Source organism: Hylobates moloch, unplaced genomic scaffold (genome assembly GCF_009828535.3).
Source record: "Hylobates moloch isolate HMO894 unplaced genomic scaffold, HMol_V3 SCAFFOLD_7, whole genome shotgun sequence".
NCBI classification, from domain to species: domain Eukaryota; kingdom Metazoa; phylum Chordata; class Mammalia; order Primates; family Hylobatidae; genus Hylobates; species Hylobates moloch.
In genome coordinates this window covers 42,437,674-42,455,160 of record NW_026652282.1, presented here as the reverse complement: position 1 = coordinate 42,455,160, position 17,487 = coordinate 42,437,674, and the positions used below count along the sequence as shown (strand labels likewise).

At 42.9% G+C, this 17,487-nt stretch overlaps 1 protein-coding gene and 1 pseudogene across 6 annotated transcripts in view; one reads left to right on the top strand and one right to left on the bottom strand.

The window, feature by feature from the left end:
- The first annotated feature begins 1,537 nt into the window (after positions 1-1,537).
- The window catches only part of ZNF41 (zinc finger protein 41), a 44,189-nt gene continuing 28,239 nt past the window's right edge, over positions 1,538-17,487 (top strand). For 5 of the 6 annotated variants that reach the window (XM_032756809.2, XM_032756806.2, XM_032756807.2 and 2 more), the window contains exon 1: positions 1,538-1,883. The gene's annotated coding sequence lies outside the window, so the exon portion shown is untranslated. Of the gene's footprint in view, positions 1,884-2,360; positions 2,656-17,487 lie in introns of those variants that run through there. The other variant, XM_058441586.1, reaches the window with a different exon arrangement.
- Positions 10,213-10,384, bottom strand: LOC116812358 (small nucleolar RNA SNORA51; annotated as a pseudogene).

The following is a 17,487-nucleotide window of genomic DNA, read 5'->3' as shown; positions in this document are numbered from 1 at the left end:
GTCTTGCTCTATCACCCAGGCTGGAGTGCAGTGGCCTGAGCTCAGCTCACTGCACTCTCCACTTCCCAAGTTCAAGCGATTCTCCTGCCTCAACCTCCTGAGTAGCTGGGATTACAAGCGCCCAACACCATGCCCGGCTATTTTTTTTTTTTTTTAGTAGAGATACCACGCCCGGCTATTTTTTTTATTTTTTATTTTTAGTAGAGATGGGTGCTGGGATTACTGTGCCCAGCCCACATAAAATTTTTCTAATTGCACATTTAAAAAAAACATAAAATGCAAAAGACAAAAAGAGTTTGGGGAAAAATACTGCAATGTAACTGACAGATGGTTAATATCCTTAATGGACAAAGATGTTAATATCTCTAATGTAATATCCCTAATGTACAGTGTAACTGACAGACTGTTAATATCCCTAATGTACAATGCAATTTGTACAGTTTACAAATTGATAAGAAAAGGAAAAATCACCCCAAAGAAAACTGGATAAAGGATATGAACATTTGCAAAAGAGAAAAGCCAAATGGCCAACAGACCAAAACAATCCTCAATTGCACAAGTAGTCAGAAAAATACAAAATTAAAGACAGCATCAACATCAAGCGCTGGAGGGGATTTGCCTTAATGAACTTAATGATTTTGCTGGTAGGACTAGGAAACTTTATAATCTTTTGGGGGAAGGAATTTGGCTATATCTATTCAGTAATGAAACACTGTTACCTGCAGTTAATAATAAAACTTCAAAACATAGGAAGCAAAACATTGAATAGCACGAGGAAAACCTGCCAATACAGTCTCTCTCTCTCCTCTCTCTGTTTCTCCCCCCCTCACATCACCCCCAGTTGACAAGCTGAAGGGAATTATCAGGAAACACACATTTGAAAAGGCCCAACGCACAAGCTTGAACCAATAGAGCCGCAGAGTACAATAAATCCAACAACTAGAAGATACAGTGTTTTCAATCAAGGCACAAAACCATTTCTGAAAGCTGGCCTCGTACTTGAGCCTTAAGGCAAGTTTCATCAAATTTCAAGCTCAATGTTCTTGGGCCACTAGGCAAATGGGCTTAGAAATCACTAACACAGGGATTAACTTCTTGTTCGTTTGCGGAAATGCAAAATGGTGTTAAAACCTGTAACATTTTCTGCAGTCCCTCTAAATTCCTTCTTTGAATAATCGATTCCTAGAACAGGACGCGACGGACCAAGCTGGGTCAAACTGTCGACAGCTCCATTGGGCAGCATGTCCACCCCTGATGACCAAATCTCACCAAACGTGCAGCTGGCACTCGGCCGCCTTTGTTTCCTTCCCCTAGAATAAAACTCCGCTGCTTTCCCACGTTCCTGGAGCAGCAGCCAGAATAAAGCGCCCATGGCCTTGCCCTTTGAGTCTCAGAGGATGTTTGCCACTCCGACAATGGACTTTTAAATAATTCAGGGGTCAAAAGGCGTGTGTGTGGGGGGGGAGAAGAGTTACAAATCAGCACTTGAAACCGAACACAAACAAAAATCAAACAAATCCGAACTAATACAACAAATCAAAACTTGGATCTTTAGAAGAAAACTTCAACCTTAATGCTTCCAGGAGGAAAGCAGAAAGGATAATGACTGAATTGTGAAAACGAGCCAAAATGCTCCACTACTGATGTCACACACACCTATGACTCCCTGCACAGATCCGCGGTCCCGGGCGCTGAATCCCCGCAACCCTCCGCGCCCACAGAGGTTAAACTCCCGCTGCCGGCGACTTCCGCTTCCTGGCCTAAATCTGACACGCACGACTCCCCCCGCGGCAACTGCACAGGTTCGGTGACAGCCGAGACGCCGAGCGTTTCCCGCAGCCGGCCGGGGCCCAGGTCGGAGCTGTAGCCAGCGGGGCCGCCAGGTGGGCTCCAGACGGGGCGGGCACGGGGTCCGGGCCGCCGCGGGAGAGGGGTCGCCGCGTCCCACAGAGCAGTGCGGCGGCGGGTGCGGGGGCGGGGCCGGGTGCGTCTCGCGACCTGCTCCTGGGGGTGGGAGGCTGGGCGATATTTAAAGAGGCGGAGGCTCCCCGGTGGGGACGGCCTGAGGCCGAGGGCGCCCTGAGGGCGGAAGAGGCAAAGCGCCTCGCCCACCGGGGCCTCGGAGGTGACTGACTCCTAGAGGCTGCGGCGGAGGGGAGAAGCCTGGTGGTACATTCCATGGCCCAGTGCCTCGGCCACTGGAAAATCCCACAGGGGTATATCAAGTAGGGGACCGCGGGCTCCGCGGCAGAAATGACCGCCCTTCCAAGATGGCGGCTCCCGTAGAGACACTCCCAAGGGGACAGCCATGTTCCTTGCCTGACAGTCACTGAAGGAAATTGGAAAGCCCGCCTCTCCTTCGACGCACACGTGCACGCGCACGCACGCACCGGCGCAGTGTAAGGGCACCAGGTGTAACTGAGGGCGAGCGGCCGCTTCAGAGCTGACACTAAGCATGTGCAGATCAAGTCCAGAAGCGCCGGGGTCCCTCGAAGCAGTTTTCAGGACTTAAGGCTCTGGGAGTGAGTTTAACAGACGGACTTAGGGCCACTTAAGCATTGAGATAAATATGGAGATGTTATGACATGGATCAAGCATTGAGATAATTATGGGGATGTTATGACATGGATTTTGTACTCGATGATGCTCAGTAGGGTGAGTAAGGAGGCTTCTCTGGGGTCATTTATAGGGAGGTGCAGAATGAGTGATTGGGGTTTGTGGGTGAGTGATGAATCACTAGAGAAAGTTGATGGGTAGCCTGTGGGATGAGTGTTGGGGACACCGGAGTGAATGATAAGGGGGTCTGTGGGGTGAGTGATACAGGGTCTCTAGGGTGAGTGATAAGGTATATGTGAGATGAGTGATGAGAAGTCCGTGGGGGTGAGAAGGGGCTGTGCAGGGTGACTACTGGAGGTCTGTGAGGTGTGGGATGGGGTTTATTGGGTGATTGACCAAGGTTTCTGCTGGGTGAGTGATGCGTTTATTTGGGACTAGTGATGGGGGGCTGTGGAATCAGATATGCAGCTTCCTGGGGTCAGTGATAGGTGGTCTTTAGGTCTGAGATGAGGTTATTTCAAAAAACTACTTTTGACTTTGTTGGTCCTCCTTTATCTTTGTTTCTCTGTCATTAATATCTGACCTTAACTTCGTTATTTCTTTTCTGTTTTTTTCTTTTGTTCTCATTTTTAAAGTCCTGAATTTAATGCTTATCTCTTACTATCCAGTCATTTAATTTTACAATATAAACGTTCAGTTTATAAATTTTTCTCTAAGAACACTTTAGCTCCATGTCACATGTTTTGTTGTTGCTGCTGTTCGGTTTTATTTTGTTTTGAGACAGGGTCTCCCTCTGTTGCCCAGAGATGGAGTGCAGTGGCACGATCATGGCTCACTGCATCCTCAACCTCCTGTGCTCAGTCGATCCTCCCAACTTAGCCTCCCAAGTACCTGGAACTATAGGCATGTGCTGCCACACCCACTAATTTTTTATTTTGTGTAGACACGGGGTCTCACTATGTTGCCCAGGCTGATTTTTTTTTAAGATACAAGAATCTCTCTCTGTTGCCTAGGCTGGAGTGCAGTGGAGCCATCATGGCTCATTGCAGCCTCAACCTCCTGGGCTCAAGTGACCCTCCCACCTCGGCCTCCCAAGTTGCTGGGACTACAGGCAGGCTTGCCCAGCTAATTTTTAAAATTTGTAGAGATTGGGGTCTTGCTATGTTGCCCAGGCTGGTCTTGAACTCCTTGGCCTCAAGCAATCCTCAAGTAGTCCTCCCACCTCATCCTCCCAAAGTGCTGGAACTACAGGCGTGAGCATCCGACCCACAAGTTTTGATATGTAGCATCTCCACTATAGTTTCCTTCTAATGTTTTCTAATTGCAGTTGCAATGTTCACTCTTACCACTGGGTTATTTAGATTTGAGATTTTGATTTCTCAAAACGTTGACATTTTTGTTATTGATTTCTAAATTGTGGTTAGAGGCTGTCACCTAAGTGATCATTACGTGCAGGAATGATGCTTTTAAGTTCAATACATACCACCAAACTACTTTCCAAAACTTTTGTAAAATTGGAACTCCCACCAGCAACATATAAAAAGACTTCTACCAGGCCGGGCGCGGTGGCTCACGCTTGTAATCCCAGCACTATGGGAGGCCGAGGCGGGCGGATCACGAGGTCAGGAGATCGAGACCATGGTGAAACCCCGTCTCTACTAAAAATACAAAAAATTAGCCGGGCATGGTGGCGGGCGCCTGTAGTCCCAGCTACTCGGAGAGGCTGAGGCAGGAGAATGGCGTGAACCCGGGAGGCGGAGCTTGCAGTGAGCCGAGATTGCGCCACTGCACTCCAGCCTGGGCGACAGAGCAAGACTCCGTCTCAAAAAAAAAAAAAAAAAAAGACTTCTACCAAAATCCTGTTCCACACTGGAATTTTTTTTTAATTTACCCCATTCCGAGGGCCAAACACAAGGGTATCTAGTTTGCCTTGATGTGCATTTTCCTGACAACTAGTGGCTGAACATTATTTCATTCTTATTGGCCATTGAAATATATATTTAAACTTTTTCATATCCTTTGCCCTTTTTTTCCTTTAGATGGTTTGTCTTTCTTACTAATTTGTGAATATTAACCTGTATTGTAACTATATTTCCTCTATCTCTATATTTTGACTTCTGAAAGATGTCTTCACATTTGATTTTTTAAAAATCATCTATTAAGATATATCTGCCTTTTTCCTTTACAGGTTCTGAGTGTCTTGTCTTGCCTAGTGACTTCCTCACTTCATGTTCAAACAAATACGCCTTAAATTTATTTTTAATATATTTATTGTTTCAATTTTTTAAAGTTAAATTTTAATCTAACTGGAATTTATTTTGGTGTATGGTATGAGATGGAATCAGTTCGTATATTCCATTTGGATAGCTAATTTGCCAGCACCAGTCGTTAAATGAATACCCTTTTCTAATTCAATTAAATGTCATTTTTGTCACATAAGTTCCCAAATGTGTATTGTTTTATTTCTGAACTCTGTTTAGTTCTTCTGATATATGTATCTACTCCTTTGTAAAAAATCATATTAACTTTAGAAATAGTTTTAATATCATGTAGAACTAGTCCCCCTTGCTTTCTTTTTGGTTGCTTTAATTAATTTTCTTGTGCGTTTCTTCTTCTTTTTTTTTTTTTCTGAGACGGAGTCTTGCTCTGCTGTCACCTAGGCTGGAGTGCAGTGGCGCAATCTTGGCTCACTGCGACCTCCACCTCCCGGGTTCAAGCAATTCTCCTGCCTCGGCCTTCCGAGTAGCTGAGACTATAGGTGCGTGCCACCCTGCCCAGCTAATTTTTGTATTTTTAGTAGAGACAAGGTTTCACCATATTGGCCAGACTGGTCTCAAACTCCTGACCTCGTGATTTGCCTGCCTCGGCCTCCCAAAGTGCTGGGATTACAGGCATGAGCCACCATGCCCGGCCTTATTCTTCCATGTAAATAAAACTATTTTATCTAGTTTCAAAAATAACCATTAAAACTATAATATTTGATAGTTTTCTTATGGGTTCAGCACCTTTTTTTTTGAACAGTTCATTCTTAGATATTTTACCTTTGTTTTTATCATCATTGTGAATAGCATTTTTTTTCTATTTTCATAGGGAAAATCTATTTTTATAATTTTATTTTGTATTCAATCCAATTATCAAATTCTTGTATGAATCTAGTTGCTTTTTACAGTCTCTTACTTTTCCTAGCTATCATATTCCATCCAATTAAAAATGATACTGTCTCTTCCTTTCAAATATTTATTCTGATCACCTCATCTTCTGTTGCACTAGTTAGAGCTTTCAGAACAATGTTGAGTGACATTTAATAGAGGGTATTGCTATCTTGTTGCTAATGTTAATGAAAATAACTTGGGCATTTTTTATTTGAATGTGAAAGGTGTTTATTCATTAATCTATTCAATAAACATTTATTGAATACCTACCCCTTGCCAGATATTGACTTTGCAACCCTGCTTGGCACTTACTAGCTATGATTTTTTTTCTAACAGCTTTATTGTATCATTCATCTACCATAAAATTCACCCATTTAAAGCTTACAGTTCAGCAGTTCTTAGCATATTCACCGAATTGTGCAACCATCATCACAATCTAATTTTAGAGTATTTTATCATCTCAAAAGGAAACATCGTACCCATTAGCAATCATTCCTCATTCCCAACCCTCACCCTTAGCCACAGGCAACCACTAATTTACTTACTGTCTCTATAGATTGGTCTATTCTAGACATTGTATATAAATGGAATCATAAAACATGTGGTCTTTTATGATTGTCTTATTTATTTATTTTAGACAGAGTCTCACTCTGTCGCCCAGGCTGGAGTGCGGTGGCCGGATCTCAGTTCACTGCAGCTGCCGCCTCCCGGGTTCAAGCAATTCTCCCTGCCTCAGCCTCCCAAGTAGCTGGGATTACAGGCGCCTGCCACCACGCCTGGCTAGCTTTTGTATTTTTAGTAGAGACATTGGCCAGGCTGGTCTTGAACTCCTGACCTCAGGTGATCCGCCCACCTCGGCCTCTCAAAATACTGGGACTACAGGCATGATCCACTGTGTCCGGCCATGATTGTTTTCTTTAACTTAGCCTAATGTTTTCAAAGCTCATCCATGTTATAGTATGTATTAGGACCTTATTCCTTTTATTATTTTGTTTGTTGTGGTATGAACACTTAACATGAAAGCTACCCTCTTAAATTTTGTTTTTTTGTTTGTCTGTTTTGTTTCGTTTTTTGAGACAGAGTCTCACTCTGTCACCCAGGCTGGAGTGCAGTGGCATGATTTCGGCTCACTGCAACCTCCACCTCCCAGGTTCAAGCAATTCTCCTGCCTCAGCCTCCTGCGTAGCTGGGACTATAGGTGCGTGCCACCACACCTGGCTAATTTTTTGTATTTTTAGTAGAGACAAGATTTCAACATATTGGTCAGGCTGGTCTCGAACTCCTGACCTCAGGTAATCTACCTGCCTCGGCTTCCCAAAGTGCTGGGATTACAGGTGTGAGCCACCGCATGTGGCGTATTCTCTTAAATTTTTAAGTGCACAATACAGTACTGTTAACTACAGGTGCAATGTACAGCCAATCTCTAGAACTTCCCTCTTGTATACCTGAAATTTTATACCCGTTGAATAGCAACTTCTTATCACCCCCTCCTCTCAGCCCCTGGCAACCACCATTCTACTATCTGTTTCTATCAGTTTATTTTAGAAGTACTTCATGTCTTTTTATTCCTGAATGATATTTCATTGTATGGATACACCACATTTTGTTTATCCATTCATCAGTCGATGGACATTTGGGTTGTTTCCACTTTTTAGCTATTATGAATAATGCTGCTATGAGCATTTGCGTACAAGTTTTTGTATGGACATATGTTTTCATTTCTCTTGGGTGGATACCCAGGAGTGGAATGACTGGTATAAGGAGTGAGGTAGAAATTTACCTCTTCCCTTTTAGGATTTCTTTTTGTCTGGGCCTGAAAGTTAAATTGACATAAGACAGATCAACAGAGAAAAGTGTACAGATTTATTTAATACAAGTTTTATGTGGCACAGGAGCCTTCATAAAGAAATGAAGACCCAAAGTAGTAGTTAGAGTCAATCACTTATATACTGGATTGGACAAAGAATACTTAAGTTGTGAAAAAGCAACTCAGTTATGTGGGGAGGCTTAAAACATAAGAGTTTTAAAAAAATTTTTTGGCTTATTTCTTCAAGAAAAAAATTATTTTTCATAAGATCTGTACACAATTCTCTTGCTCTCAATTTCCTGGCCTTGATAGTAAGAATGTGGCATTCCACCTGGGCACGGTGGCTCCGGCCTGTAATCCCAGCACTTTGGGAGGCCGAGGTGGGTGGATCACCTGAGGTCAGGAGTTTGAGACCAGCCTGGCCAACATGGTGAAACACCATCTCTATTAAAAATACAAAAACTAGCTGAGCGTGGCGGCGGGCGCCAGTAATCCCAGCTACTTGGGAGGCTGAGGCAGGAGAATCGCTTGAGCCCGGGAGGCAGAGGTTGCAGTGAGCAGAGATCGTGCCACTGCACTCCAGCCTGGGTGACAGAGCGAGACTCAGTCTCCAAAAAAAGGCCAGGTGCGGTGGCTCACGCCTGTAATCCCAAGACTTTGGGAGGCCGAGGCGTGCAGATCATGAGGTCAGGAGATCGAGACCAGCCTGGCCAACATGGTGAAACCCCATCTCTACTAAAAATACAAAAATTAGCTGGTCGTGGTGGCGCGCGCCTGTAGTGAGGCAGGAGAATCACTTGAACCCGGGAAGTAGGGGCTGCAGTGAGCTGAGATTGCGCCACTGCACTCCAGCCTGGGCGACAGAGCAAGACTTTGTATCAAAAACAAAAACAAAAAAAGAATGTGGCATTCCTTCTAGTAGAGGGAGGGCATCTTTCACGTGGGAATTTCATCTCCCACTTTTAAGAAACAGAGGGAAGGTCAGTATGATCTTCCTGCACCTGCTGCTTTTCAAGCGCCTGTAAATCAAAATAGCCAGTATTCCAGAGTGGTGTGTGTGTGTGTGTGTGTGTGTGTGTATTTTTTTTTTTAGATGGAGTTTCGTTCTTATTGCCCAGGCTGGAGTGCAATGGTGCGATCTTGGCTCACCACAACCTCCGCCTCCTGGATTCAAGCGATTCTCCTGCCTCAGCCTCCCGAGTAGCTGGGATTATAGGCATGCACCACCACGCCTGGCTAATTTTGTATTTTTAGTAGAGATGGGGTTTCTCTATGTTGGTCAGGCTGGTCTTGAACTCCTGACCTCAGGTGATCCACTCGCCTCGGCCTTCCAAAATGCTGGGATTACAGGCTTGAGCCACCACACCCAGCCAGAGTGGTATATTTTTTTTTTTTTTTTTTTTTTTTTTTGAGACAGAGTCTCACTCTGTCACCCAGGCTGGAGTGCAGTGGTGCTAACTCCGCTTACTGCAAGCTCCACCTCCCAGGTTCAAGCGATTCTTCTGCCTCAGTCTCCCAAGTAGCTAGGATTACAGGCACCCACCACCATGCCCAGCTAATTTTTGTACTTTTAGTAGAGACAGGGTTTCACCATGTTGGCCAGGCTGGTCTTGAACTCCTGACCTCAAGCGATCCACCCGCCTCAGCCTCCCAAAGTGCTAGGATTACAGGCATGAGCCACTGCGCCCAGCCTTCTATGTTTAACATTTTGAAGAATTGCCAAACCATTTTCCAAAACGGCTGCATCACTTTATATCCCAGCAGCAATGTATGAGGGTTCCAGTTTATCACATCCTTGCTAATGCTTATTGTCTTTTTAATTCTAGCCTTCCTAGTAGGTGTGAAGTGGTATCTTGTGGTTTTGATTTCCATTTCTCTAGTGGCCACTGATGTTGAGCATCTTTTCCTGTACTTATTGCCCATCTGTATATCTTCTTTGAAGAAATAGCTATTCAAATCCTTGGCCTATTTTTAAATTGAATTGTCTTTGTATTATCAAGTTGTAAGAGCTCTTTAGATAATCTCGATAGAAGTCCCTTGTCACATATGTGATTTGCATGTATTTCCTCTCATTCCGTGGGTGTTTTTTGTTGTTGTTGTTGTTGTTGTTGTTGTTGTTTTGTTTTGTTTCTGAGACAGAGTCTCACTGTGTTGCCTAGGCTGGAGCACAGAGGTGCCATCTCGGCTCACTGCAACCTCTGCCTCCCGGGTTCAAGCAATTCTCATGCCTCAGCCTCCCAAGTAGCTGGGATTACAGGTGTGCATCACCACACGCAGCTAATTTTTGTATTTTTAGTAGAGACAGGGTTTCACCATTTCAGCCAGGCTGGTCTGGAACTCCTGGCCTCAAGTGATCCGCCTGCCTCGACCTCCCAAAGTACTGGGATTACAGATGTGAGCCACCGTGCCCAGCCTCTGTGTCTTTTCACTTTCCTGATGGTGTCCTTATAGTTTTCATGTTCCTATCTTGATTTGTATTTTTCTTAGGAATAGCTCTTGAATTATGTCAGATGCCTTTTTGATGTGATAGCCTAATGGTGTTATTTTCCTAAATTGGTTGTTGTAATGAATGATATTGATATATAATGTGGATCCATCCTTGCCTTCCTGGGATAATTCTGTTGGTCAAGGGCAATTTTTCTTATGAGTCATGGTCGGATTTGAGTTAGTAATGTATTTTTTTCTTTTTCCTCAACTCCATGTCCCCCCATTCACAATTCAGACCAGGACTAGGGCCTGGGCAGAGGTGTATATAGGGTAGGAGCTCTTCTCTTTCTATACAGTCAGTATAAGAACAGAGAAGGCAGGCCCAATTCTTTTTCTATACAGTCAGTGTAAGAACACAGCCTATGGTAAGTACCAGGAGGCCTGAGTTAGTAATATTTTATTTAGAATTTTTGCAACTATAAAAAATTTGCTTACAGTTTTCTTGTTTTTACTATATTTAACAAGTGTTGGTATTAAGGTTATGCTAGTTATTAAAAGGAAATCAGGAGATTTCCATTTTTTTTTTTTTTGAGACGGAGTCTCGCTCTGTCGCCCAGGCTGGAGTGCAGTGGCGCAATCTCGGCTCACTGCAAGCTCCGCCTCCCGGGTTCACGCCATTCTCCTGCCTCAGCCTCCCGAGTAGCTGGGACTACAGGCGCCCGCCATTACACCCGGCTAATTTTTTGTATTTTTAGTAGAGACGGGGTTTCACCGTGTTAGCCAGGATGGTCTCGATCTCCTGACCTAATGATCCACCCGCCTCGGCCTCCCAGAGTGCTGGGATTACAGGCGTGAGCCACCGCGCCCGGCCGAGATTTCCATTTTTTATCTGTTAAAATAGCATAGACATTCTCTTAAGTTCAACTATATACACATTTAGAACTGATGCCTTTTTTAAAATGCCAAATTTTAACTATTTTATTTTCTCTGATTATTGCTCTACAGATTTCTGGTGGGGGGGATTAATTTTGGTAGTGTATGTTGGCTAGGGATGTTATGTTTTTGTGCATCTGTGCATAATGCTTCATTAATTTACCTTGATCATTTCCATACCTGTGGCAATAGCTTCTTTTTTCACTCATGTGTGGATGTATATATACATATATATATATTTTTTTTTTTCCTTTCTCTTTTACCTTGATCAGGGTTCTCATGAATATTATGTTATCTTCTTTTAATTTCTTTTTTTTTTTCAGCCTCCCAAGTAGCTGGGATTACAGGCGCACACCATCACACTCAGCTAATTTTTTGTATTTTTAGTAGAGACGGGGTTTCACTATGTTGGCCAGACTGGTCTCGAACTTCTGACCTTGTGATCTGCCCGCCTTGGCCTCCCAAAGTGCTGAGATTACAGGCATGAGCTACTGCACCCTGACTTTTCTTTTCCTTTTTTTGAGACAAGGTCTCCCTCTGTCATCCAGGCTAGAGTGCAGTGGTGCGATTTCGGCTCACTGCAACCTGCACCTCCTGGGCTCAAGCAATCCAGCTAATTTTTGTTGTTGTTGTCTGTTTGTTTGTTTGTTTGTTTTTTGAGATGGAGTCTCGCTCTGTTGCCCAGACTGGAATGCAGTGGTGCGATCTCGGCTCACCTCAACCTCTGCCTCACAATTTCAAGCGATTCTTCCACCTTAGCCTCCCGAGTAGCTGAGATTACAGGTGTGTGCCACCATGCCTGGCTAATTTTTGTATTTTTAGTAGAAACGGGGTTTCACCATGTTGGCCAGGCTGGTCTGGAACTCCTGAACTCAGGTGATCCATCCACCTCGGCCTCCCAAAGTGCTGGGATTACAGGCGTGAGCTACTGCACCTGGCCTTTTTTTTTTTTTTTTTAATTTCTTGGATTGAACAGCTAGTTCATTTACCTTTAGCTTCTATTTTTAAACATTAAAAATAATTAGGCCAAAATATTCTTTTTTTCCTCTGCAACTCTAGCCAAAGATAAAATATTCTTTAAATATAGCTTTAGCTATGTCTCCAAATTTGTTATGAAGTCTAAAATGTTGTTATCAAATGCCATCTTCAATCCGTATATGTTTAGAGAATATTTCTTAATTGAAATCTGGATTTGGTAGTTTATCTTTTTATTATCTATTTATGACTTTACAGGATTATAGTCAATGTAGCCTGCCAAAACTCTAATTTTTAAATGTATCAAGACTTTTTCTTTGAGTCCAAATTACATAATTTTTAAAAATTTTTGTAAACTATGCCATGGGTCTAAGAGAAGAGAGTATATTCATTAGGTAAAGTTAAGTTATGTGTCTTAAGCCTAGCTTGTTGATTATATTTCTCAAATCTACTTTACTTGTTTTCTGTTTGTTTGTTTGTTTACTTGATCCATTATATCATAGAAGAGATACAATAAAATCTCCTGGCATAATTATGATTTTTCTTAAACTTTTTATTTTGAAATAATTATAAATTCATAGGAAGTTGCAAACATAGCACAGAGCCCTGTATACGCTCACCCAGTTTTCTCCAATGATTACATCTTATAAAATCACAATACAATATAAAAATGTAGAATTTGACATTGGTACAAGGTGTGTGCATAGTTCTTCTTTGTTTTTTGTGAGGTTTTTTGTTTGTTTGTTTGTTTGTTTTTTTGAGACAGAGTCTTGCTCTGTTACCCAGGCTGGAGTGCAATGGCGCAATCTCCGCTCGCTGCAACCTCCGCTCACTGCAACCTCTGCCTCCCGGGTTCAAGCGGTTCTCCTGCCTCGGCCTCCCAAATAGCTGGAATTACAAGCACGCGCCACCACATCCAGCTAATTTTTGTATTTTTAGTAGAGATGGGGTTTCACCGTGTTGGCCAGGCTGGTCTCGATCTCCTGACCTCATGATCCACCTGCTTTGGCCTCCCAAAGTGCTAGGATTACAGGTGTGAGTCACTGCACCCGGCCTAGTGTGTGCATAGTTCTATGTCATTTTGTCATGTGCATAGATTCATGTAACAGCCACTACAATCAAGATACAGAACTACTACTCCTTTATAGTCTTCTTTTTTTTTTTTTTTCTGTGAGACGGAGTCTCGCTCTGTCGCCCAGGCTGGAGTGCAGTGGCGCGATCTTGGCTCACTACAAGCTCCACCTCCCAGGTTCACGCCATTCTCCTGCCTCAGCCTCCCGAGTAGCTGGGACTACAGGTACCTGCCACCACCACACCCGGCTAAATTTTTGTATTTTTAGTAGACACGGGGTTTCACCATGTTAGCCAGGATGGTCTCAATCTCCTGACCTCGTGATCCGCCCACCTCGGCCTCCCAAAGTGCTGGGATTACAAGCATGAGCCACCGCGCCCGGCCTAGTCTTTTCTTTTTTTTTAGATAGGTTCTCACTGTGTTGCTCAGGCTGAAGTACAGTAGGGCCATCATCACTCACTGCAGCCTCGAAGTCTTGGGTTCAAGTGATCCTCCCGCCTTGGCCTCCTGAGTAGCTGAGACTACAGGAGCATGCCACCATGCCTGGCTACTTTCTAAATTTTTTGTAGAGATGGGGGTCTCACCATGTTGCCCAGGCTGGTCTCAAACTCCTGGCCTCAAGCGATCCGCCCACCTTGGCCTCCCAAAGTGCTGGGGTTACAGGCACAAACCACTGTGCCCAGACCTTTTATAGTCTTTACTCCCACCACCATCCCTAACCCCTAGCAACCAACCATCTGCTTCTCATTTCTCTAGTTTTGCCATTTTGAGAATATTATATAAATGGAACCATACAGTCTGTGATTTTTTTTTTTTTTTTTTTTTTGAGATGGAGTTTCACTCTGTCACCCAGGCTGGAGTGCAGTGGCACAATCTTGGCTCACTGCAACCTCCTCCTGGGTTCAAGTGATTCTCCTTCTTCAGCCTCCCGAGTAGCTGGATTACAGGAGCCGCCACCATGCCCAGCTAATTTTTGTATTTTTAGTAGAGATGGGGTTTCACCATGTTGGCCAGGCTGGTCTCAAACTCCTGATCTCAGGTGATCCGCACACCTTGGCCTCCCAAAGTGTTGGGATTACAGGCGTGAGCCACTGTGCCTGGCCCAATGCATGTGATCTTTTGAGGTTGGTTTTTTCACTCAGCATAATGTCCTTGAAAACCATCCAAACTGTTGCTAGAATGATAATTCATTTCTTTTTGTTGCTGAATAGTATTCCATATTATAGATTTACTACAGTTTGTTTAGTCATTCACCTATTGAGGGCCATTTTGCTTGTTTCCAGTCTGAGGCTATTACATATCAAGCTGTAATGAACAATCTTGTACAGGTTTTTGTATACACATAAGATTTCCTTTCTCTGGGATGAATGCCCAGAAGTGCAATTGCTGGATCAAGTCATAAGTATTTTAGTTTTTAAAGAAGCTGCCAAACTATTTTCCAGAGTGGCTGTACCACTTTACATTCCTGCTGGCAATATGTTAGAGATCTAGTTTATCTGCATCCTCTCCAACATTTGGTAAAGACCAAAATTCGAAGAAAGGAAAATAGTTAAAATGTACCATTTTAAAAAGGCACCAGTTCTAAATGTGTTTATAGCTGAACTTTAAAGAAGATAATAGCTATGCCATTTTAACACATAAAAATAAATTTCCTGAGTTCCTTTTAAAAACTGGCATAACCTTAATAGCAACACTTGTTAAATATAATACAAAAACAATTATGATTTTTAAGATTTCATGTGGTTTAATGCATTTGTGCTGGTTTTGTTTGTATGCCTTGAATGATCCTGAAGGTTTATGCCAGTTAGTACTTCTTTGTTTCTTTTATTATTAAAAGATTTTCCCCTTTTTTGTTAATCTGTTGAATGCTTTGGACCTTAATTTCCCCCACGATAATTGTATTTTCAGACCTCCTTTCATTTTCTTGGTATTTGCCTAGTAAATTGTATAGTTTTAAATCCTCACTGAAATATAACATAATACAGAAAAGTACACACATTGTGCATATTTAGCTTGATGATTTTTTAAGAGACCAGACAAACCTGCATAGCCACCACCTAGATGAAGACATGTTTCTAGCTCTCAAGAAGTCATGTTTTTTAGCTGGGTGTGGTGGCATGCACCTGTAGTCCCAGCGACTTAGGAGGCTGAGGCAGGACGATTACTTGAGCTCAGGAGTTTGAGGCTGCGGTGAGTTATGATCATGCCACTGCACTCCTGGCTGGGTGACAGAGCAGGACCCAGTCTCTAAAAAAAGATTATTTTGTAGGCCAGGCGCAGTGGCTTATGCCTGTATTCCCAGCACTTTGGGGGGCCGAGGCAGATGGATCACAGGGTCAGGAGTTCGAGACCGGCCTGACAAATATGGTGAAACCCCGTGTCTACTAAAAATGTAAAAATTAGCCGGGCGTGGTGGTGGACGCCTGTAATCCCAGCTACTCAGGAGGCTGAGGCAGGAGAATTGCTTGAACTCGGGAGGCAGATGTTGCAGTGAGCCAAGATCGTGCCACTGCACTCCAGCCTGGGCGACAGGGCAAGACGCTGTCTCAAAAAAAAAAAAAAAAAAAGTTTTAAAGAAGCCATGTTTCTTTCTTTGGAGGCTGAGGCAGGCAGATCATGAGGTCGAGAGATTGAGACCATCCTGCCCAACATGGTGAAACCCCATCTCTACTAAAAATACAAACATTAGCTGGGCATGGTGGCTCAAGCCTATAGTCCCAGCTACTCGGGAGGCTGAGGCAGGAGAATCGCTTGAACCCTGGAGGTGGAGGTTGCAGTGAGCCGAGATCTCACCACTGCATGCCAGGCTGGAGACAGAGCAAGACTCTGTCTCAAAAAAAAAAAAAAAGAAGCCATGTTTTCTTTGAAATGTATATAAACATAATCATATGGCATTGCTTCATTGCTCTTTTGAGTCTGGCTTCTTTAGTTTAACAGAGTGTTCATGGGATGAGACTCATGCATGTTGAGTATAGCAATTTATTCTTTCTCATTGCTGTGTAGTGTTTCCTTGTATAAATATAACACAACTTGTCTATCCATTCTGATGTTGATGGGCATTTACATAATTTTTAGTTTTGAATAAAGCTACCATGAACATTATCATCTCTTTTAGTAAACATATATTTGCATTTCTCTTGAGTGAGAGCAAACTGGAGTCAAATAGCAGGGTCATAGGATGTTGCATGTATTCACCATTAATAGATACTACCAAACAGTTTTTCAAAGTGTATGTACTAGTTTATGATCCTAACAAGCAATCTATGAGTTTTAGCTGCTCCACATCCTTGACCACTCTTGTTTATTTCCCATCTTTTTCATTTTGGCAATTTCTGGTGGGATTATCTTATTGTAGATATGGAGGATTATGTGGAGGATTATCTTATTGTAGTTTAACTTCTATTTCCTTGCCAACTGGTGAAGTCGAGCATCTTTTTATAAACTTATTTGCTGTTTGGATATTTTCTTTGTGAAATGCCTGTTCCTTCTGCCCTTTTTCTGTGGCTCTTAGTGATTTCTAGACATTCTTGATATATTTGAGATATTAATCATTTGTCAAATATAGGTATTACGATTACCTTCTGCCACTGTAGGATTTACCTTTACATTTTTAATTTTATCCTCTGATGAACAGAAGTCCTTAATTTTAATGTAGTCCAATTTAGGTATCCTTTATCAGGACTTAATATAAAGCACATTAATTAAGACTATAACACTGGTCCAAGAATAGACAAATAAACCAATGGAAATACAGAGTTCAGGAATGGCCCCCACATATATGATCACAAGGGGACACTACAGAGCAGTGGAGAAAGGATAGTCTTTTCTTTTTTTTCTTTTTTGGAGACAGAGTCTCACTCTATCCCCCCAGGCTGGAGTGCAGTGGTGAGATCTCGGCTCACTGTAACCCCCGCCTCCTGGGTTCAAGCGATTCTTCTGCCTCAGCCTCCCGAGTAGCTGCAATTACAGGTGTCTGCCACCATGCCTGGCTAATTTTTGTATTTTCAGTAGAGATAGGGTTTTACCGTATTGGCCAGGCTGACCTTGAACTCCTGAGCTCAGGCGATCCGCCCACCTCAGCCTCCCAAAGTGTTGGGATTACAGACATGAGCCACTGTGCCCGGCCATGGGTAGGCTTTTCAATAAATGGTGCTGGATCGTCTTGCTTCCATATGAAAGAAATGAATCTTGACTCTAACACATACCACACGCTAAAATCCTTCCCAGATGCACTGTGGACCTACATGTGAAAGCTAAAATGATAAAACTTTCACATGACCCTGAGGTAGGTGAAGGTTTCCTAACAAGCCAACCATAAAGGAAAGAATGATCAACGATATGGTGTGTTTCTATCAAATGCTTAATTTCACATCTTCATCATTTTGTTTTAGACATGTTGCAACTATATTTTGTTTTTTAGCCCAGTCCCATAATCTTTGTCTTTTATAGCAGAATTCAACTCATTTCAATTTCTTTGCATTATAACATACTTGATTTTATGCCTCCTATTATTTTTTTTCCTTTTTTTCTCCTATTATTTTTTGTTTGCTTTTTTTTTTTTTTTT